Source organism: Myodes glareolus, chromosome 20 (genome assembly GCF_982192425.1).
Source record: "Myodes glareolus chromosome 20, mMyoGla1.1, whole genome shotgun sequence".
Classification (NCBI taxonomy): Eukaryota; Metazoa; Chordata; class Mammalia; order Rodentia; family Cricetidae; genus Myodes; species Myodes glareolus.
This window is the reverse complement of record NC_142045.1, coordinates 5,832,379-5,852,910: the sequence shown is the minus strand read 5'-3', so window position 1 is coordinate 5,852,910 and position 20,532 is coordinate 5,832,379. Positions and strand designations below refer to the sequence as shown.

The 20,532-nt window shown below is 45.7% G+C and overlaps 1 long non-coding RNA gene across 1 annotated transcript; it reads left to right on the top strand.

Annotated features, from left to right (window-relative positions):
- Window positions 1–1,915: 1,915 nt before the first annotated feature.
- LOC146890116 (uncharacterized) lies at window positions 1,916–19,616 on the top strand. Its single transcript, XR_014999272.2, has 2 exons — window positions 1,916–2,158; window positions 19,169–19,616. It is a non-coding gene; the product is annotated as an uncharacterized LOC146890116 (long non-coding RNA).
- The last annotated feature ends 916 nt before the right edge of the window (window positions 19,617–20,532 follow it).

Sequence of the window (20,532 nt, the reverse complement as noted above, 5' to 3'; positions counted from 1 at the left end):
TATTTAAAACTGATTGGTTGAGATTCATTGCTGACAGCTCTGGATGTCAAGGAGTCCTGAATCAGAGTCCTGCAGAGCCCATGTTTTGCAAAGACCTCTTCCTTGCAGAGGGTACTGTGTTACTTTGTCCTTATAGGGTACCAGGGCAGCTATATCTCTGGATTCCTTTTCTAAGGGCATCAATACCGTTCATGAGGGCTCTGCTCTGATATTTAAGAACTCCGCCAAAGGCCCCATTCTCACTGGGGTTTGGCATTTGACATAAGTGGTAGAAAAACTCATGCCTCCAAACTGTAGTACTCAGTCTCAATATAGCAGTCTTCTTTTTCCTCTGGTCAGGCTGAGCAATTTTCTTCTTTTCAAAACTTTCAAAGCTCTGCCAGGACTGCTGGATCAGGCTCTGAACCCGCTGCCCAATACTCAGAGCCCCTCCCCCTCATTTCCAGCCCGACCTTGATTTCTCCCTTGCAGGCCTGTGTGCAAACCTAAGCAAATCCATCAAAGCTCAACTCAAATGTCTCCTCCCTTCCTTTTAATCTCCAGGCTTCTTTATTGCTTTCCTTGATAAGAGAGCGCTTCCCTGCCTTTGGGTCACTGTAACCGTCTGTATTCACTGCATTGCAATCACTAGAATTCTCTACTTTATGTGTATCCCCCCCCCCTTCCACTTCTATAATGGATCAATGATTTTCAACCAGAGCAGGGCGTAGCTGGCGGTGTTTGCAGACATTCCTGGTTGTCACTATTGTTGCAGGTGGAGATCAAGGATGCTGCTATCAATCTCCTACAGTGCACAGGGCAGCTCTTTGCTACAAAGAAACAACCAATCCCAAGTATCAGTGATCCAAGGTCAAGACATCCAAGTTTAGGTCTTAATCGTCTAGAATTAGAAACCAAGCTTCCTGTTCTTTCTGTTCTGCCCAGTCCATAGCTCTGAAATAACATCTTCTTCAATCACTCTAAATGAAGGCCTGTGTATAGTATACATCTACAGGTCACGGTTTAAACCCGTGTGTAGATGCCTCTTGTCCCGAGTGATGCTTAGCTACTACTCCCTGTTAGTCTTCACACCTGGTGTCCCCGAGGGTGGATGACCCATGTAACCCTCCATCCCTGGTATTCGCCGAGGCTCTCCTTCACTGTGAGACCCCATAAAGCAAAGCCCCAGCTTATAGGCTCTGGGATGCTCAGAGAGCCCCTTCACTAAGCTGTGCGGAAGTATATTACATCCTCTGACTTTATAGAGGGTCAACAAAAGTAGCACTCTGTGGCTGTGTCTCTGGCTCGTTTGTGGCTCCCTAGTTAGTAATATTTCACACCCTCCTAACACTGCAAGGTGACCTTGACATCGTCCCTCACTTTGCAAAGAGTTGAGTAAAGCTCCCTTGATCTTCAGCCAAGGATTCACGGGATGAACTCCTACCTAGGTTTAATTCCAGGGAAACATTTTGTCTCTACAGATGAATATGTATTCTTTATACTGTCAGAAAACACAAATCTATGCAATCCAATATGTTTCTCTTTTTGGTTTAGCTGCCAGAAAAGCTAGGGACCAAATTAAAAGCCCAAGTGTGAATATCTGCCTCACTCAGGTGTCTGAAACTGTTTCTTCTGGTTTCATCAGCAAGAGCCTTATCCTTAGATGCCTTCTCCTGCACCAGGCTTTCTTCTCCAAGCTCCCTCAAGTCTTCTGGAAGTTGATGGGCATACAAATCATAACCAAAAAAACCACAAAACTGATTTCTTGTTGCTATTGTTTTTCCCAGGCGTTTTCTGCTGTGGGCCTGCAGGGCCAAGGTTCTGGGTGGAGGTGACCTGGCCTGGGACTCTGGCTCTGCCATTTGTCATCTGTGTGACCTTGGCTCTGTTTCTTAACCTCTTGAAATCATTATAGCTGTATCACAGGGCTGTTGAAAGGATCAAACGAGAGATGATGCATCGGTAGGGACAGGCACCTTTTTGTCAGCTCTATACGAGACTGGTGCTTCCCATTCCAACACCCGCCCTGTCTCTGAAGTCCCCAGCTTGACATCGGTCCTGGGCAGAGCCACTTTTGGGTAACTGTCAATGTTCCAGTTCTTGTTTGCCTCCCCCTCTCGAGGTGATGCAAACAAACCATCGGAAGCTGTCCCTCTCTTCTGTGATGCGAACTGCCTAGGTAAGTTACATAAACAGCAGTGACGCTTTCCATTTTGTGGGGTAGCACTGCCCGCCTCTGATTGGCTGCTACCGTTGCTATTTACAGAGTTTGGCACTGGGGTGGCTTCTGCCACTTCGGCTATGGTTGGCCTTGAGGTTTTCCATTGTAAATCTATTGAATATGGGCCAAAAGGCAACTTGCCTTTTCTTTTTGCCCAAGGATGCGATGGATTTAGAAACCGGCGAAGGACTCGGAATGTTCTATATCTTTATTGTGAAATGATTTGCTTTTTATTCAGAAGTCACGAGTCATGAGACGTGAGAGAAAGTCAAAGGAAGAGGACGGTCTTATTTGCAAAGAATCTCAAAGATTTTAGAGTCTCTCATTCCCTTGAGAGAAAGATGGAAAAACGGAAGCTCACAGGGACAAATGGGTACGCCATCAATTAGAATATCCTGTATCCCAAGGATGGCTCCAGTTCTCACTGAATTGAGTGTTTTGATTGCTCCCTGGGTTACTAAAATAAGGTCTCCCAAACCCAGGGATAGTGACATTCTTATGAATGTATGTATGTGCATGCATTCAGATGCATGCACATGATTGTGTGTATAGGTTGCACACAGGCACTGTGCATGTGGGTATGTAGATGCCACGGGCATGCTGTGGAGGCAGAGGACAACCTTGGGTGTGACCTTCCTTCTTGGGACAGGATCTCTTTCTTGTTTTGCTGCATTTGCCGGGTCAGTTGGTTCAGGGGCTTCTACTTTCTCTTGTGCCCACCTCTTATGTCCTCACAGGACAGGCGTGCTGGGGATACAAATGTGCCTGCCACCATATTTCTATAGGTTCTGGAGATGTGAACTCAGATCCTCTTACTTATGAAGGAAACATTTTATTTTTTCCCACTGAACTGTCTCTGACAGTATTATTCATCTAGTAGAGAAGAAGGTTATGGTTAAAGTTGGTAAACATATTAGAGCTGGACTGTCCAGTTGGGTGACTGCTAGCCATGTAAGGCTCTGTCAGTTGAAAGTCGAGCTGATGGAAATATGACTTTAAAATGCAGCCCATCTGTCACACTGGCCACCGTTCAAAGGCTCGACAGCCACCTGCAGCTAGAGGCGGGCATAGGGGCAGCTCAGAGGTGGCTTCCTTTGCGGCACCGAAGTCTGTTTTACATTGTTGCTCTGGGTCATTTTTGCAACCTGGACAAAGACCGAAGCAAAATAAAGGAATAACTGCAGGTCAATCATTCCTTAGAACTCAAGGAAGTATTTTTCGCAGGGGACCGGCACGTGTCTGGGGTTCCAGTGGGTGGTCCATCACAGCCTTGCTGTTACGGCATGTGCACAGCTTGCACTCCAAACCTCTCCTACTACTATAGAGAGCTGGTTCCCATGGGCAGCAGGAGGCCCGAGCAGAGTGTGTGTGGACGCTGGGGACTGTGATTCAGTGGCAAGGCCGGGCCTGGCCACCTTAAACTGAGTGAAGACGACAATACCATCCTTGAAGCAAGGCAAGATGGCCACGATCTACTTGTGTGCTGGAGGGACGATGGGTCATCTGGCTCTTGGAAGAACAGACCATCTTTGTATCTGACTGAATCCTGCCTGGGAGAAATGGATGTGCACAAGCAGGGTGTTAATTGCTAATGCAATGCTGAGTTGCCAGGGAGTTTCTGCTTGGTGTTTCTTGGATTGCACAAACAGACAAGATGTTCTCATGGTCATCTCTCCTAGTCTCTGGATCCCGAGTCTCCTAACCGACCTTGGCTCCCCTTCATTCTGTTTCTCGGGAGTTTCTGGCTCAGGGGCAGCTCCTTCACTGAAGTCCCAATGTGGTACCTTTGAAGCTCACAACAATCTTTTTTCCTGGTCCCAAAATAGTCCCTCTGAGATTACCCCTAATGCCCAGTGTGTTATTATCCCAGGCTCCTGGCTCTGTTCCCCTTGTGCAGATAAGCCTGTTCCACTGGAGGTTATATCGGTCTTTTGCCTCTAGCTTCACACGTTTTCCCCACGTATATTTTTTAATAATAGCATCACCATCACCACCCACTGGGTTCCTAGGAAGCTCCAGAAACTCAGGAGTGCTTTAACAGGAGGCACCTAGAGCCAATCTACTCCCTTCCTCAACCACCACCTTGCACCCAATCACCACGGTCTCTCACCTGGACCGTTGCAAAGGTTACCTGACAGGTCTTTCTTCCGCCCTGCCTCCTGTCTTCTGTTCTCCACAGTGAGGCCAGAAAGATTCTATTAAAATGTGAAATAGGTCATGTTCTTCCCCTGCCTTAGCATCCTCTCTTCTGACCCAGTAAAAAGCCAAGCTTTTGTGGCAGCCTTTGATACTCTCTGTAGTCTGCTCTGCCTGCTGACATCCTTTTAAAGCCATTTCTTACCAACTCCCCTGCACTCTGTCCTCACTGCAACGGAGCCACGCCGACCTCAGGGCCTTTGCCCTTGTGCTGCATATGTGTGTGGGGTCAGCATGTGTGTACACATGTGAGTCCACCAGTACTCTCACATGTGTGGGTGTGTGGAGGCTAGAGGTAGATACCGGATATCGTCCTGTCATCTTTGTTTGTTTGTTTGTTTTCGAGGCAGAGTCTCTTACTGAACTTGAAGTTTTCCATTTTCACTAGGCTGGGCAGCCAGTGAGCCCCAGGACCCACTCACTCCCATTTCCAGTTCTTGGGTTATAGCCACTAATGCCATACCACTTTTGATTTTTTCTTGGGTACTGGGGAACTGAACAGAGGCCCTCATGATTGCACAGTGAGCTCTTTACCCACTGAGCCGTTGCTCCAGTCCTGCCCTTGTGTTCTCTCTGCCAGATATTTGTATGCTTTTCCCCTCTGTCTCTTTCAAGTCTGTCTTCACCCAGAAGTTGTTTCTTTAGAGGTTTCTTTAGTTACCTCATTTTAAAATACATCAATGCATGTGCACACACACAGTGTGTCTACAAAGCAGCACGGGCATACTCACAGTGTGTCCACAGAGCAGCATTAACATTTATTTATTTATTTATTTATCTATTTATTTTAGATTTACTTATTTAATCCTTTTATGCATATGAGTCTTTTGCCTGCATGAACATCTGTGTACTGCACGTGTCCTGGTGTCTTCGGGGGCCAGAAGAGACTTCGGATCCCCTAGAATTGGAATCACAGGCAGTTGTTGTGATCTGCCACATGGGTGCTGGGACTCCACCTCAGGTCCTCTGCAAGAGCAACAAGTGCTCTTTACCCCGAGCCAGCTCTGCAGCTCTTGTTTATTAATTAATATTCCGCCCCAACTAAAAATCCTGGCTCTGTGAGTATAGGGATTGAACTTGCTGGTCAGCTTCCAGGACTGAGTACAATACCCAGCACAGAATGAGTTCAATACACGTTTTTTTTGGAAGGGTGGGGTGGGGGCAAGCAGGGAGCAAGAGAATAATTCTCATAGATCCTTAGATTATAATTCCTGCTTTAATGATGGGAAAACTGAGGTTTAAGGCCAACCATCCTTGCTTGAGCTCACACAGCAGTTCCCTCCGATCTTATGGATGCCACCCAAAAGCCGCCATGCAGCTTAGCATCTGCTGGAGAGTCTTCCAGGGCCACCATTTACCGTGTGTCCCATAGCATACATGTGTCTTCAGGTGCAAGGCTTCTGAACCTGCCGGCTTTCACCAAATCACATCCCCAAGATCCCTGGCTACCGCCAGAGTTTCTAGAAGGAGCAGTGTCTCCTTCTCCCGTGAGGGTCACAAAAACTCAGCAATACAGGTTCTCTAGAGTCCCAGAGATAGACACTGTAGACGTGGGGAGGGTAACTGGGTGCTATAATTTGAATCGTGTGTATCCGGAAGGTGTGGAACCTTAAAGGGGTGGAGCCTACTGGTTGGGCAGAAACCAGTAGAGGCAGGTCTTTCCCCGTAGTCACAGAAACTGCCCCACCACGCCTGCCCTGCCAGGATGAATGGAAATTCCCTGAACCTGCAAACCAAAATACAACCTTCCTCTCATAAATTATTTCTGTTGGGGATTTTGGTTACAACATGGCAAAGGTAACTAGTGTGTGGGCTAAGAAACCTCTCTACCAGACGAAGCTAGAAGGACCAATTACATCCCTCACTTTGACTTAAGTTCTAAGTCTTAGGAAGAAGGGCGACGATACCAATGAACAAAGACCAGAGTTCTCTGTTATAATTAGAATGCAGATGTGTGTGGAGGTCAGAAACTGGCACTGGGCATCTTCCTGCAATGCTCCCCGCCTTCTATACTGAGGCAGGATCTCTGGCTAAATCCAGAGCTTGCTGTTTAGCTAGTTTGGCTAGCCAGCTTGCTCCAAGGATCATGTCTCAATCCCTCCTGTGTGTTGGGACTACAGGCAGGCTGCTGCAACTGCCCAACATTTATGTGTGAGAATGACGTTCAAACTCTCGTCTTCACACTTATGGGGCAAGCACTTTAACCTCTGAGCCAGCTTCCCAGGCTCACCATTGTGCCCATTTTTAAGGTTAGTGCATGTATTATACTTATTCTACCTTCTAATCCAGTGTAATGCTTTCTTAATGAACAATACTTAGGCAAACATCAAATGTTTCAATTGGTGCTTTGGAATACAATAAGGGACTTATTAACTCAACAATAAAATGTCATGCATAAATGAAAATGAAACCACCCACCTTTGAAAAATTTATTTCCTTTATAGTTTGAGACTATAATTGCATCATTTTCCCCTTCATTTTTGTCCCTCTAAACCCTCTTATCGCCCTCTTTGCTCTCTTTCAAATTCATAATTTCTTTTTTCATTAATTTTATTACATACATATAAATACGCACGTGTGTGTACACACGCAGACACATATATATTCTTCCTAAGCCCATGTACAACCTGTTCAGTCTGTATAATGCTACCCACATATATTCAGGGCTGAGAATTTGGTATTGGATACCCAGTTGGGGTGTTCATCTCAGAAGAAAGGTATTTTTCCTGATATTAGTATTCCTTAGATGTCTGTTATGTGTGGGGTTGAGGCCTGATGGACTTTCCCTCATCCACATGATTGGTTTTGTCTTGTTCAGACCATGGTTAGGCAGTCATGTTGGTGATTTTTACGGATGTCCCAGCATCATCCCTAACTATGTTCTAAGCACGTGTTCTTAGACCCACAGGTAAGTGCAGTCGTCACCGCTCATCAAGAGACCTCACTTTGCCACAGACGGAAACTCTTTCAGAAAACTACAACCAATCAAAGGGCAGAGTTTTGGAACCCAGTCCCAAAGCACAACTCCCACACCTAGAGAAGAGGGGGTGGAAAGATCGTAAGAGCCAGAACAACAGGACGTTTGCTGAGAGTCTGTGTCCTCTAGGAGTGCTATGGTGACCACTTTTAAGTGTACAGATCAGTGGCATAATGTATCTTACCTTGGTTGTGCAAGTGATACTCAGAACTTTGTCATAAGGCAAAAACGCCTCTCTGAACCATTACACACCAAGGCTCCATCTTCTCCTCCAAACCACACAGCCACTGTTCTCCCTCTGTCTCTCTGAGTTTGGGCAGTATCAGCTTTCACCTCACACACACACTGCCATACATCTTATTGTGATTGCTCTATTCCACTCAGTGTGGTGTCGTGGAGTGTCATGCAAGTCATAACATTGGCTTCTTTTGAAAATTGATTTCTGTATATGCTTCATTTGATTGTGTTGGGTGTACTGGTGATGGGGGGGCTGTTTTAAAGACGCTTATTTTCTCACAAGCGGTGTGCCTGCATTTATGATATTTCAAAGAACATTTTGTTCACCATACCCCCTTCAGTGAGGCATGCTACAGACTGATGCTCTCCTACTTAATTATACCCTTTCCACTAGAATAAAATCATTTATTAAAACAGTTAATCACACATAAGCAGAGAATGGTATCTAAGTAAGGTGACAGTTTGGTATGTGCTGAAACCATGGTTTCCAGGCTGTCTCTGGGAATCCAGGGTCCTCGGAACCTAGGAGGTTAGGGAAGGGGAGAGAATTCCAGTTCTACCCTCTGCCCTAACTTTAACCAGGCTAGTTCTGGTTAACATCTCACACGGTGGGCAATGCATGGTATTTCACTTCAATTTAGAAAAAGGTTGATCCCGTTATTGAAATGTTTGTCAATCAAATATGGGTTTGTACCTCTCAAAGACACAGGGTGTTGTTGCACATCCTGACTCCACCGATCAGGTAGGGTCATGTGACTTACTCTGGCCAATGAGCATATTCTTCCATGTTGAGTATAATTACTAATTCAAGACCCTCCTGGATACCTCTCTCTTTCTGTCTCTCTGTCTCTCTCTCTCTCTGTCTCTCTCTCTCTCTCTCTCTCTCCTCCTTTCTTGTGTGTCGGGTGTGTGTGTACGTGTGGTATCTGTTTACTTGCTTGTCCAGGTGTGTATGCAGATGCATGTGTATGCACACGCGTAGAGGCTAGAAGCTGACATCAGTGTCTTGCTCCATCACTTCCTACTTTTCTTTTGGCACTGGATTTCTTATTGAACTACTCACTGGCTCAGCCAACAAACTGTAGGGATCCAGTTATCTCTGCACAGTGCTATTACAGGCACGTGTGGCAGCGCCTGGCTTTTATTTGTGGGGGTTGGGAATACAAACTCAGGTCCTCAAGCTCAAAAAGCAAGCATATCACCAATTCCACCATTTTCCCAGACTCCTCTATTTTCTTTTCCCAAGGCTATATTTCTGTAGTGGCCACTCTATCAACCTGGCTGCCAGGGTAGCAGTAATAAAAACGACAAAAGGCCAGCATGAAGTAGAGAGAATCCTCTGCTGTCTGAAGCTACTGAGTTTTAGGAACTGATTTGTCTCTGTAGTGTAGCCCAGCCTGTCCCAACTGATACACAAAGCCGCCAAGTGTGGACTTGGGAGAGCAGTGAGACACTGTCAAGTCTTTCTAATCCTTTATTCTGCCGAACCATTGCTAGTATCAGTTCTAATTTCCATGGCCCCTGTTGGGCTAGGATTTGTGTACTTCTCCCCAGTGCCCCATGCTTAGCCTCAGGGCTTGCACGAGACCCAGGGACTCTCAAAAGTGAGCTTCCCAGGCGGCTCTGCTGCTGCAGATTGAGCCTGTTCCGGAAAGGACTCCTTTGATTGTCAGAGGTTTTCTCATTTGAGCTAGCAATGCTCTGTAATCCTTCTTCCTCTCCTGCGACTCTCACCGTGACTGTTTACAGGAGGAAAACAATTACACTCCTTTTTCTAGCAGGCTTCCTGGCTGAGCCAGACTGGGGGAGAGAGAGAGACAGACAGAGGCAGAGACAGAGGCAGTGGCCAGAGGGGAGAGCAGAAAGGAGGAGGCAGAGAAGGGGGTAGCAGCCTATGTAATCACAGGCTACTAAGTAGGTGCTTATCAAAGGGGGTCCTGATCATCACGTCACCAGTCTCAGGGCAGCCTTGTTAAGATGCCATGCTGACTGTGACCGTCATGTGATTTCCCCAGGCGTGCTCAAGTGGACCGACTGCTGTAAACCCACGTGTAATTTCCCTCTTTGATCCCACAGCATCAAACACATTCTGCATGTAATATTAGTCGATACCGTTTATTTCAGTCTGGTCTCACTACCCAAACTTTGTGGTAAAAGCCTGCCACGTAATGCTCAGCCAACTTCTGAGCTCGCCTTTTCACAGCTGGAAACTGAGGGTGTCGGTATTTTGACGTAGGAAAAGAAATGGTAACACCCATCTTTTCTACACCCTTCGTTTACATTCATTAAACCACCTCTTTCTCAAAGAAGCAAAGAAAACTCAATGATTGATGGAGATGAAGTCAGAGGAAGAGGATGAGCCAAGTCCTGGGCCCCAGGGTTGCTATAGAAACAAGCAGTGGTAGTAGACACTGATGACCAACGTGTCCAACACTTAAAATGCATATCTCACATATTTCTGGCAACTGCCCTGGAGGGAGGAGTATTTGTTGCTTTACATGTCGTTGATCTAGGCTCAGACGGGTCAAGTGACTTGCCCCAAACCACTTAGCTGGGCCTGATTTCCATCACCAAGTGGTTGGGTTTCAAAATCCACATTCCCACATCAAGCTATTTTGTCTCTTCGAGGAACTGGGGACAGGCAAGGAAGCACACCAGAAAAATGGAGGGGAAACTGAGGCAGAGTGGGAGCCATGCCCTGAAGCACGCGTCTCAGACAGTAAATGATAATTTAATTGACAGTACTGACTTCAGATTATAGTACAAAAAACTATGAAAAGACTCAGCCACAGACCAGCGTTTCCTCTGAAGAGGATTTGCCTGTTTAGGGGAGAAAAAAAAAAAAAAAAAAAACCTCTTCCAATATGATTTTGATTTCATTCCATAGAAACAGGCCAGAGGAGCTGGCAGAATCCTAGCTGGGTCTTTATTGAACCTGTGTTTGAGGAAATTAAAGCGAGAGGGGACAACACAATGAAGCCATGGTGTTTCTGTCACTGGGGCAATATCAAGACTCGATCGCAGCAGGAACACGCATGGTTTCTGTACGAGCTGTCAGCAGGCGGGTGGACAAAGACCATCTGCATGGAAACATCTCTGTCCACACAGCATTGCTAGTCATGCTCCTGCAGGAGTGCGGAAGGAAGGGAGCCTGCCAAGAGGGCCGCTCGTCTTGCCCATGGCCACTGTCAACAGAAGGCGCCCATTGTTTCTCCCGTTACTCCCAAGATTTCTGGGTCAAGTGACAAGCGTCGCTTTCTTGTACGCACCCAATGCTTTTTTAATACTTCTTTATTTACTCTTTAATTTAGCTGAATGTGGAACATTCATATGTGTCTTCATCCTCTCTGGCAAGGTGTCCTCCTATGCTGTGGGAACATCACAGACGCTGCTTCCAAAGAGTTGAGACTTTCTGTCATGAGTTCTCTGTGCTAGGTTGTCACTGGTGACAAAATGCCTCACAATGGTATGTGTCAGACTTTGGTTGAAAAGGCTCATGCAAGGTGCCTGCCGAGAGCTGCTCTGGGGTAACTGATCACCCCAGTACTGATTTGGTAAAATTGACCTGTATAGTCGAACGACTATACAGTCCCCAAGATCTTCAAGGCCTGTAGGTTGAATCCCAACTCGTAGGCTTCGACACTTGGTGTCTGCAGGGGCTCCTCCATCTGCTTCTGAAGTCCCTGCTATGGTAAATGCTTAGCCTGAGCAAAGTAAATCTCTCAGATTCCTCACAATTGTTCACACTGTTTCCTCAGAGCAAGGTAATGGTAATTGGAGACCTTGGATGTATTGTTCAATGTCCTGAGACTTCTGGTCATTCCACACGAGCCATCAAATACCCACCTAAGCTCTTCAGAAGGAGTTTGCACCTCAAGCACCCGGTTTTCAAGCATTAAGACCTAGGTGAACTTATTCCTTGGGTGTGGCCCAAGCTGCAGAGGGGTGTTCCTGGTCTCAATGCTCCCAAGCTTTGTGACTCTCTCCAAAGAAACCTGTAAGTCTCTGAGTGAACTCCCTCACAGGCTTCCCTTTGCTGCTGAGATGGCCAGGCCAACTTTTCTGAAGACCAGGAGAAAGTTTGAGGCTGAGATGGGCCCAACACAAAGGTTGGCACTCATGGGACTCCATGAGAAGAAAAACAAGAAACCAGTTCTTACCTTCTACCAAACCACCACCACGACTATGAAGCAAACCACAGAGGGCATAAACGCCACAGTGGGTGGAACTATCAGATCCCTCCCATCCTCTCTGGTCCTAAACTGGGCCTGAACTCGGTGTTCCTCCCAAGCCCAAGCATCTCTGCAGTATAAAAATGTCAGTGTGTAGCACCCCATGGAAATTAATATTGTGTGTACCATCCACCCAAGGAAATAATGACCCTGGCAGAATGGGGGAACAAACTCTCCAGGAGCATAAATAACCATTATGGGCATCTCTGCATGACTGCCAGGTATTGGATCCAGATGTTGACCAAACATTAGGAAGATTTGTAAGTGGTGGAGCCAGAGAGGGGAACCAGCAATCCATTTATCTTGGCATTCTCACATCTGTTTTATTGTTGTCAAAATGGAGTCTTTAACCTGTGCTTTCGGGAATAAGAGTGAACTCGGAGTCCAGTGGACAGTCAAGCTATCTTGATACATATGGGGCGCTAGCAGGTAGCCATGGGTCTGAGTCTTACTAGGACTGTTGTTTTAGAAGGTGCTAGAAGAACAAATGATTTAGCCTGGTCTGGCTCCCAGGCTCCCACGGAGAACTTGAGAGTGTGAGGAAAGCAGAATGAAAAGGCATGATGTTGACTGAGTTTTCTGTCCTGCCCAGTTCCTGCAATCATTAAGTCCCAAAGAAATCACACAGAGGTCTACATTAATTATAAACTGATTGACCCATTAGCTCAGGCTTCTTACTAACTCTTATAACTTATATTAGCCCCTCATTCTTGTCTATGTTAGCCACGTGGCTCGGTACCTTATTCAGCGAGGCAGTCACTTCTTACTTCTTCTGTAGCTGGGTCAGGACTGCAGCATGGGACTTCCTTCTTCCCAGAATTCTCCTATTCTCATTGACCCACCTATACTTCCTGTCTGGTTGTCCTGCCTATACTTCCTGCCTAGCTATTCGCCAATCAGCGTTTATTTGAAATATAATTGACAGAATACAGACCATTGTCCCACACCAGAGTGCGAACAGCCTTCAGAGGGTATAGGCTGTTAGACTACCATGGAGTACCTTTTCGACAAACCAGTCAGGCTCAGGCCTTTCTCTCCTTCCTTCCTTTCCCCATGTTTCTTTCCCTGATTGTGAACATTTAGCAGGGTTGACCAACCTTTGGTATGTCTGACTCTATTTGTCCACAGCCCATCTGGCCTAGAGACAGGGCTTTTTCCCGTTAGCTGTCTATGTATCCCAGCAATCTCTGTGGTCAGTGGAAGTTGACTATCAAAATGGAACTCATTTACCCCTCTGAGAAAAGACAGAAAAACCACGCCTTTGTTGCCACAGTTTCTCTTCGGTTCATGTACACAGAGGTGCTAGTGTTAGCCACGGCAATGGTGGTAACTAGCGTGTCGGCGACCACTGCTGTGACTAAACCCATGAGAAAATCAGCCTGACAGACAGACCACCCTCAATGTTTTTGAGAATGCTGCTGCACTTTTACTTTTTTCAGTGCAGGATTATATATTTTTTACAGTTAAAGAACTTGGCAAAGGCATACATCATCAAATCATAGAACAGCATAAAACAGTTTACAAAAAGAATCTTTGAAGATGCCTTGGCATAGGTACAAGGACTTCTGCTCTCTCATATTTTGACTCTTTCTTGCCTTTAGAAAGGCTATTGCCCTTGAGCTAGGCTATCTTTATCAGCTTGCACAGGTGACTGCCTGGTTTAAGCTAAGTGACCTTGTGTGCCTGGGTGAGAAAGAAGAAGGCTACTATCTTCCTGGGAAAACTTTCTGCTAGGAAATTTCTAAGACATCGTCTAGAACCTCTCTGAAACTCACTCCATATCACTAACCTCAACTCTCCTCCCTTCTCAATTCTTAGGCTCAGATACTGTCATCTTAGGTTAGGTCTTTTTCTTCCCACGAGAAAGGTTTCATAGGCCTTCTGTTTACATTTGCACATACTTCCCAGGCAAATGCCTAATACTATTTTCCTATAGAAGGCTTCTAAGGTTTTTCCTGAAAAAATTAACTCCTTTTGTTCCACATCATCACAGAATTATCCTAATGATGATCCTGCCAATTCCCAGAACTGGCTACTTCTTTTAAGGCTTTAATGAATACTGGGGCAAAGCTCAAAAATGTCCTCAGCAGTTTTGTTTGTATCTGCAACTGCCTGGATTAGTCTGATCTGTTAGCAACATGCAAGGATCACAAAGAACACACAGACAAGGGAAAAGACAGACATATGGCTCCAAGTCGAGTCAGTACAAATGGCGACTCAGGTGGCATTACACCACAACTGATTGCCAAGGGACCGCCTGGAACACATCTCCAAGAAGCACAGATCCCAATCCTCCGGCAACACTTGCCTGCCCAGTCAACATTTCTGCTACACTGGCGTGACAGCCGTGGATGTGGCAAAGGAGGAGTGATACACTTGGCTCATTGGTTTTGAGGTTCAACCCATAGTTGTTCTTTTGGTTCAGGACCCGAGTTGACACATTGTATATATGGCATACAAGACTGTTCATCTTGTAGTAGTTACAAAAAAAATTAAAAAGAAGAAAAAGAAGAGGGGCCAGGTTCCAATATCTCCTTGAAGGTCAGGCCCTTGGTGACCAACCTAACTTCTTCCCACCAAGTTCTTCCTCCTAAAGATTCCACCACCTCCCAACAACACCATAGGCTGGGGACGATCTTCTAATCAGTGGCCTCTAGGGAGCCTTTCAGGTCTACAGCCTGAAAGTGTTCACAGAATACTGAGAGAAAATGAAGAGCAGTGACTAGGAACAGAAGCATGGCTCACCCAGCTAGAAACAGAACAGCACAGAGCAGGGTGACATGGCTCTAGAGTTTAAAGTCTATGTGTGCTTTAGTTAATCTGGGCAATGCTCTGTTCCATCAATTCAAACAAGTGACTAGGTGTGTTAGTAAGGGTTTCTATACTGTGATAAAGCACTATAGCCAATAGCAGCATGGGGGGAGGACACGGTTCATTTCCTCTTACACTCTCAGGTAACAGTTCATCCCTGAGGGAATTCATGGCGGAAACCCAAGCAGAGCAGGAACCTGGGAGCAGGAACGGACACAGAGGCCACAGAAGAGCACTGCTTGCTGGCTTGTTCTCCAGGGCGTGCTCAGCCTGCTTTCTTCTGCAACTCACCCAGGGGTGGTACCATCTCCAGTGGATTGGGCCCACTGACGTCAATCATTAACTGAGAAAATGCCCCACTGGCTTGCCTACAATTAATCCAATGGAGACATTTTCTCAATTTCTCAGCTGAGCTTCCTTTTCACAGATAATTTTAGCTTGGGACAGATTGACAAACCACAGCAACAGCCGGGACAACTGACTGTCAATTTGTCATACCAAGGCACCGCTATTAAACCATAACCCTTTCTTATTTATTCCCAAGATGTCGTGTTAGTAACGATATCACAATATAAAATATTGCGACTTAAAAAAAAGTCCCACAGCCCTTAAAAATATAAAGACTTTAAAAATTTGCTCTCTTTAAAATGTCCAAAGTCTCTTTCAAAGTGCAAACTCTTTCTAAAAACAGCCAAGTCTTTTTTAAAATTCTCAAATCTCTCTAAAAATCCAAAGTCTCCTAACTGTGGGCTCCTATAAAACCATAAACAAGTTACATATTTCTTACTCAAAAAGAAAGAGCAAGGGTACAGCTGCCATCAGGTAAAAGTGAAATCAGAGTCCAGCAGCGTACACAGTCCAGTGCTGGACATCCGGGATTCACTCATGGTCTCCTAGGCATCATAGGGTTTGAGAAGTCCACCTTCATCATCTCCAGCACACACAGCTTGTCTTGTAAGCGCAAGTCCGCTCCACTGTACACATGCTGCTGCCCTTGGTAATTGTCCCACGGCACTGGCATCCCCAGAAACGCCGGTGTCCCCACCATAACTGGGCTGCACCTTCACCAATAGCCTCCCTCGGACTCTCACGGGGCCAAGCCTCAGGTGCTCTTTATGATGCCTCCTTAACTTCAAAATCAGTTTCGCTTAAGAAGCTCGTGTACATCCCCATGTTCAGCGGCTAGGATGAAGTGAAGCCTTGACCCTCTCTGGACCACAGCTTATGTGTTCTGACCCTGAGGAAACGCTTCTCAAAACATTTCTCCCCGATGATGATTGTGTCTTCTTAACCACCAGGTGTTTCCCAGCTTCAGCATCGATCGTCCTAGGAGAGCAAAGGTTTTGCTTTAGTGGTTTTGTTCTCTTCCTAATCACAGCCGATTCCCCAGCCCTCACCGATGAGAACCAGAATCTTAACATTGTCTTACACGGCTCTCATTGCTCTTATCTTCCAAGCTTCTACAGAACAACCCACTGAGCTCTGAACACTCGACAGCTTTTCAAACCCAAAGTTAAATGCCATCACCATCCTCCAGAAACGCAGGATCAGGTCTGTCCCGGGAACTCGCCGTGGCCTGGTACCAATATCTGTCTTAGGGTTTCCATTGCTGTGATAAAACAACATGACCAACAGCAGCGTGAGGAGGGAAGAGTTTGCTCAGCATATAGTTGCAGTCCAACATGAGGGGAAGTCGGGGCAGGAACTCAAGAACCTGGAGGCAGGAACTGAAAGAGAGGCCATGGAGGAGCACTGCTTACCAGCTTGCTCCCCGTGACAGACAGCTCGTTTTCTGGTACTATCCTTGACCACCTGTCCAGGGTGTCAGTGCTCCAGTGAGCTGGACCCTCCCACATCAATTATTAATAAAAAAAAAAATGCCCCATTGACTTGCCTACAGACCAATCTCACGGAGGCATTTTCTCAATTGAGATTCCTTCTTCCCACAAATGCCTACGTTTGTGTCAAGTTGACAAAAACAAAAAACAAAAAATCAGCTAATTATAGCTGTTGGAAAATAGGCCCCTAATCCAAGTAGATGCAGATATACTAAGAAACTAACACTATGAGGTCTTCAAAAATGTCATAATGTCAGCTATCATGTTTCTAATAATACAGAAATGATATTTCTTCACTGTCAAATAACAGAGAAATAAGTGAAAGAACTGAGAATCACAAGTGGTTCCTCTCCAAGCAAATGTTATCATAGTCTTTACGATTTAAATTTTGTATTCTTTTATAAGATATAAATATGTATCTTAAATTGTTTGTGGGGTTGAGGTGGACAGATGGCTGAACATAGTGCTCCCTGTCCTTGCAGAAAATCTGAGTTTGGACCCCAGCACCCACAGCGGGTGGCTCACGACCTCCTATTGCTCCAGCTCCAAGGGATCTAAGCTCTCTTCTGGCCTCCATGGGTTCCCACATCTGCATGCACATACTCACATGCCTATACACATAAATAAAAATAAATCTTAAAATGAAAAATTATCCTTCCTTTCTCCCCTTTTCCTTCCCCTCCCTCCCTTCCCCCTCCTTCCTTCTTTCCTACCTCTCACTCAGCTTCTCTCCCTTTTCCTTCTCCTTCCTGTTTTTTCTTCTTCTACCTCTATTTAGGCAAAATTAAGATCATTCTATGCACAGTTTGGCAACCCATATTTTTTTCATTTAAAAGCACATTTTGGACATCTTTCTAGATAAATGTCTACAATTTAGTGTTTTGAGATAAATTTCTAGTTTTCCACCAGGATGCAATTTTCTCTTTGGGGTCAAATACCAAATAGTTAACAAACCCACAGCTTTCAGAAAATGCTTTTACATAAGACGTTTAAAAGAGAACTCTCAAATCTCCTTCATTCCCACCTCCCTACCAAACAAATGAGAAGTTAAAATTTTCTACAAACAGGAAATTGAGGTGACATATTTAAATGTCAGAGAGCCTGCTGAAGGGGGGTTTCTGGGAGGAGGGGAGGCTTGGGCTCTGTGAAAGGCACACTTTTTTTTCACAGAGGCTGCAGTTGGGAAAGGGTCTCTCCTCCCCAGGAGCTGCTGCAGTGACTCTCGATGGGACACCCTCTCAAGGGGTTGGCCTGGGGTTTTATTGCAAAAGACTCCTGAGTTGGTACTGCTAGGATCTCATACAAAGAGCTGTGCCTCCAGCAGCTGGTCAGCACTGCCTCCGTGAGCAATGTTTCCTGCAGGTGTCAGGGACATCAGACATCACCTCAACCGACGGTTCATTACACCAGGAAGATGGGACCTGCTGTGGAAGGAACTCAGAAGACACAGACCACAGAGCCAATGAATGGGCCTGTCAAGCGAAAGCAGGACAAGAAAGCGTAGAAGGGACCACCCCATGTGCTGTTTCCAGTTCCAGCTCCCTTCTGAAGCCTCACCAACATTCTGGTCAAAGCTAGGCTACTTCGATATCTTTGAAGACTTCCTGTATGGTTACCCAAATGAGCTGCATGTCATGCATCCAAGGTCACTTGTGTCATGTCTTGTCTCTGAAAAGCAGCTATTCTGAACAATGTCTGAGAAAAAAGATCATCCCCAGACCCCTGTCAGCCTTCTTGCTGCTCATGGTTCCACTCCTTGCTACTTCTGAGGAACAGTGCCTGGCCTGGCCTTCCGTGGAGCCTGGGCCCTTATAAAATTCCTTTCTGTGTTGTTACCTCAAACATCCTTATCCTTGGCAAGGGACAGCTTAATTACAGGAGGCAGAAACCTGATCAAGGTAACTGATGAAAAGAAATAGCAAGTACCAAGATCGAGGGCTACCTTACAAAATCCAAGGACAGAAATGCATCTGGGTCTTAGGAGGACTTAAAATTTGTAAAATGTATGTTAGAAATGGGTTTGACAGATGCAACCAAAATCAAATAACAGAATATTAAGAAAACAGAAATAGTAATACTATTAGCTTAAGTCGTGCCTTATTTTTCTCATGAAATGTATTCAAAATCAGGCATTTTGTCCATGTCTTTATAAATCCAAGGGTGGATTTCTATATACATACATATATATAAAAATTTTATATATAACTCTGTTTGCTAGTCATGGTTGTAAGTTGGCTGCCATCCATCCAAGCATGGCATCCATGTCCCTTTCTTGAAGAAGGGTCCTGATGGAAAAGGGATGCTCAGGGAATGCAGGAACTCATTTGATAGCTGTATCTATGGAAAGCCCCCATCTTTGCCCTGCTCCCCGACCAACAGCTACTGAAAAGCATCTCTGCGAGTCATTGCGCCTGCTAGTGTCCCGTGGTACAATTCACGAAGAACAGGGGACTGTTGGGTAGTGCAAGGGGCCTTTCCCCTGCCCCAGGGACCAAGCTTCCTCCTCTCCCACGGACAGCCTCCAGCCCCTGCAGATCGCGCAGCCCTCCTCATGGCAGCCTTTCGACATTGCTGGTGCTGAGTGCCACTCCTGGCTTTCAGCTTCTGAAGGAGAGCTGCATCTCAGCTGAGTGTCCCTGGTCCCTTTGCTAATCCCTCTGCAACTTCTCTTTCCTAGGCGGAGCTTGGTTCGGTTTGCGGAAGTGGCCCCAACAAAGCTGCCAGAAGCAGGCTGGCAGAGAATCCCTTCTCCTGACCGTTCTTCCCGAGCACCTGTTCTGCCCCTCGTCCACAGCCAATTTCCGCAAGGCAAATAGCGAGGGGGACATCAATTTCCTGTCAACTGTGGTAGCTCCTGCAGTTCCCAGTCTTCATTCACACGCAGACAAATGCCTCCTCTAAATGGCACTTTTCTCATTTAGTGCCCCATGAGTGCTTGCTCGGTCACTTGCTTGTTCTCTGGAGCAGAGAGCTTGCTGATAGGAGCCAGTGGGGAAAGTGCAGCTGCAGGGAGACACATCAAGGCCCCTGGGGAGACACGGAGCACCAGCTCACTCCGGGAACAGAAATCAACGCAGAAATTAGGCTTTTGAAGATGCGAAATAAAGAGAACATTTACAACCTTATCAACGAAGACTGTTCTTTCGTTTCCTGGCCACCCAGACCCGAATAATCACACAGGAACTATATTAATTGCAACACTGCTTGGCCAACGGCTCAGGCATATTCCTATATAGCTCTTATATCTTAAATTATTCTATTTCTATTATTTTCTGTTTTACCATGAGGTTGGTGGTTTGCTGGTCAGGTTTCGGTGTCTTTCACTTTTGACAACTACATGGCATCTCTTTGACTCTGCCTACTCTCTCTCTCTCTCTCTCTCTATCTCTGTTCAGATTGCTAAACCATTGACCAAAACAGTTTCATTCATTAGCCAATAAAAGCAACACATATATAGAAGGACGTTCCACATCACATCCTTATCTGAATCTAAGAGGTTTTTTTTTTGTGTGTTTGTTTGTTTGTTTTTTGATTTTTCGAGACAGGGTTTCTCTGTGACTTTGGAGCCTGACCTGGAACTATCTTTTTTCCCTATCTTTTCATGCCCATGCTTGTAGGGTGAAATCTTCAACTCTGAAATTGGATACAATTTCAGGCCAGTAAGTCTCAGGAAGTCATTTGCCTGACCCCCTTTCTGCCTTGGTAGCATTTATATATTTATTTATTTATTTTTACAAGAGCATAGCCATTGTTCAAAATAATGAGCTCTATCATGGCATTTTTTTCTTATGCATATTACGGATTTTGGTCATCCCCATCCCTGTTAACGTCTCTGCACGCCCCCCATTTCCCACCTGTTGATTCATTCCCTCTTCTGAAATAGCCTCACTTTGCCTTCACGCCATAGATGGAGGTGTGCACAAATGTGTATATTTGTGTGTATTCAGAGTGTGTTCGGAGGCCAGAGACTAACCTTGAACGCTGCTCCTCAGAAGCTGTCCGACTGTTTTTGAAAGCCCAGAGACAGGGTCTCTCATGTGC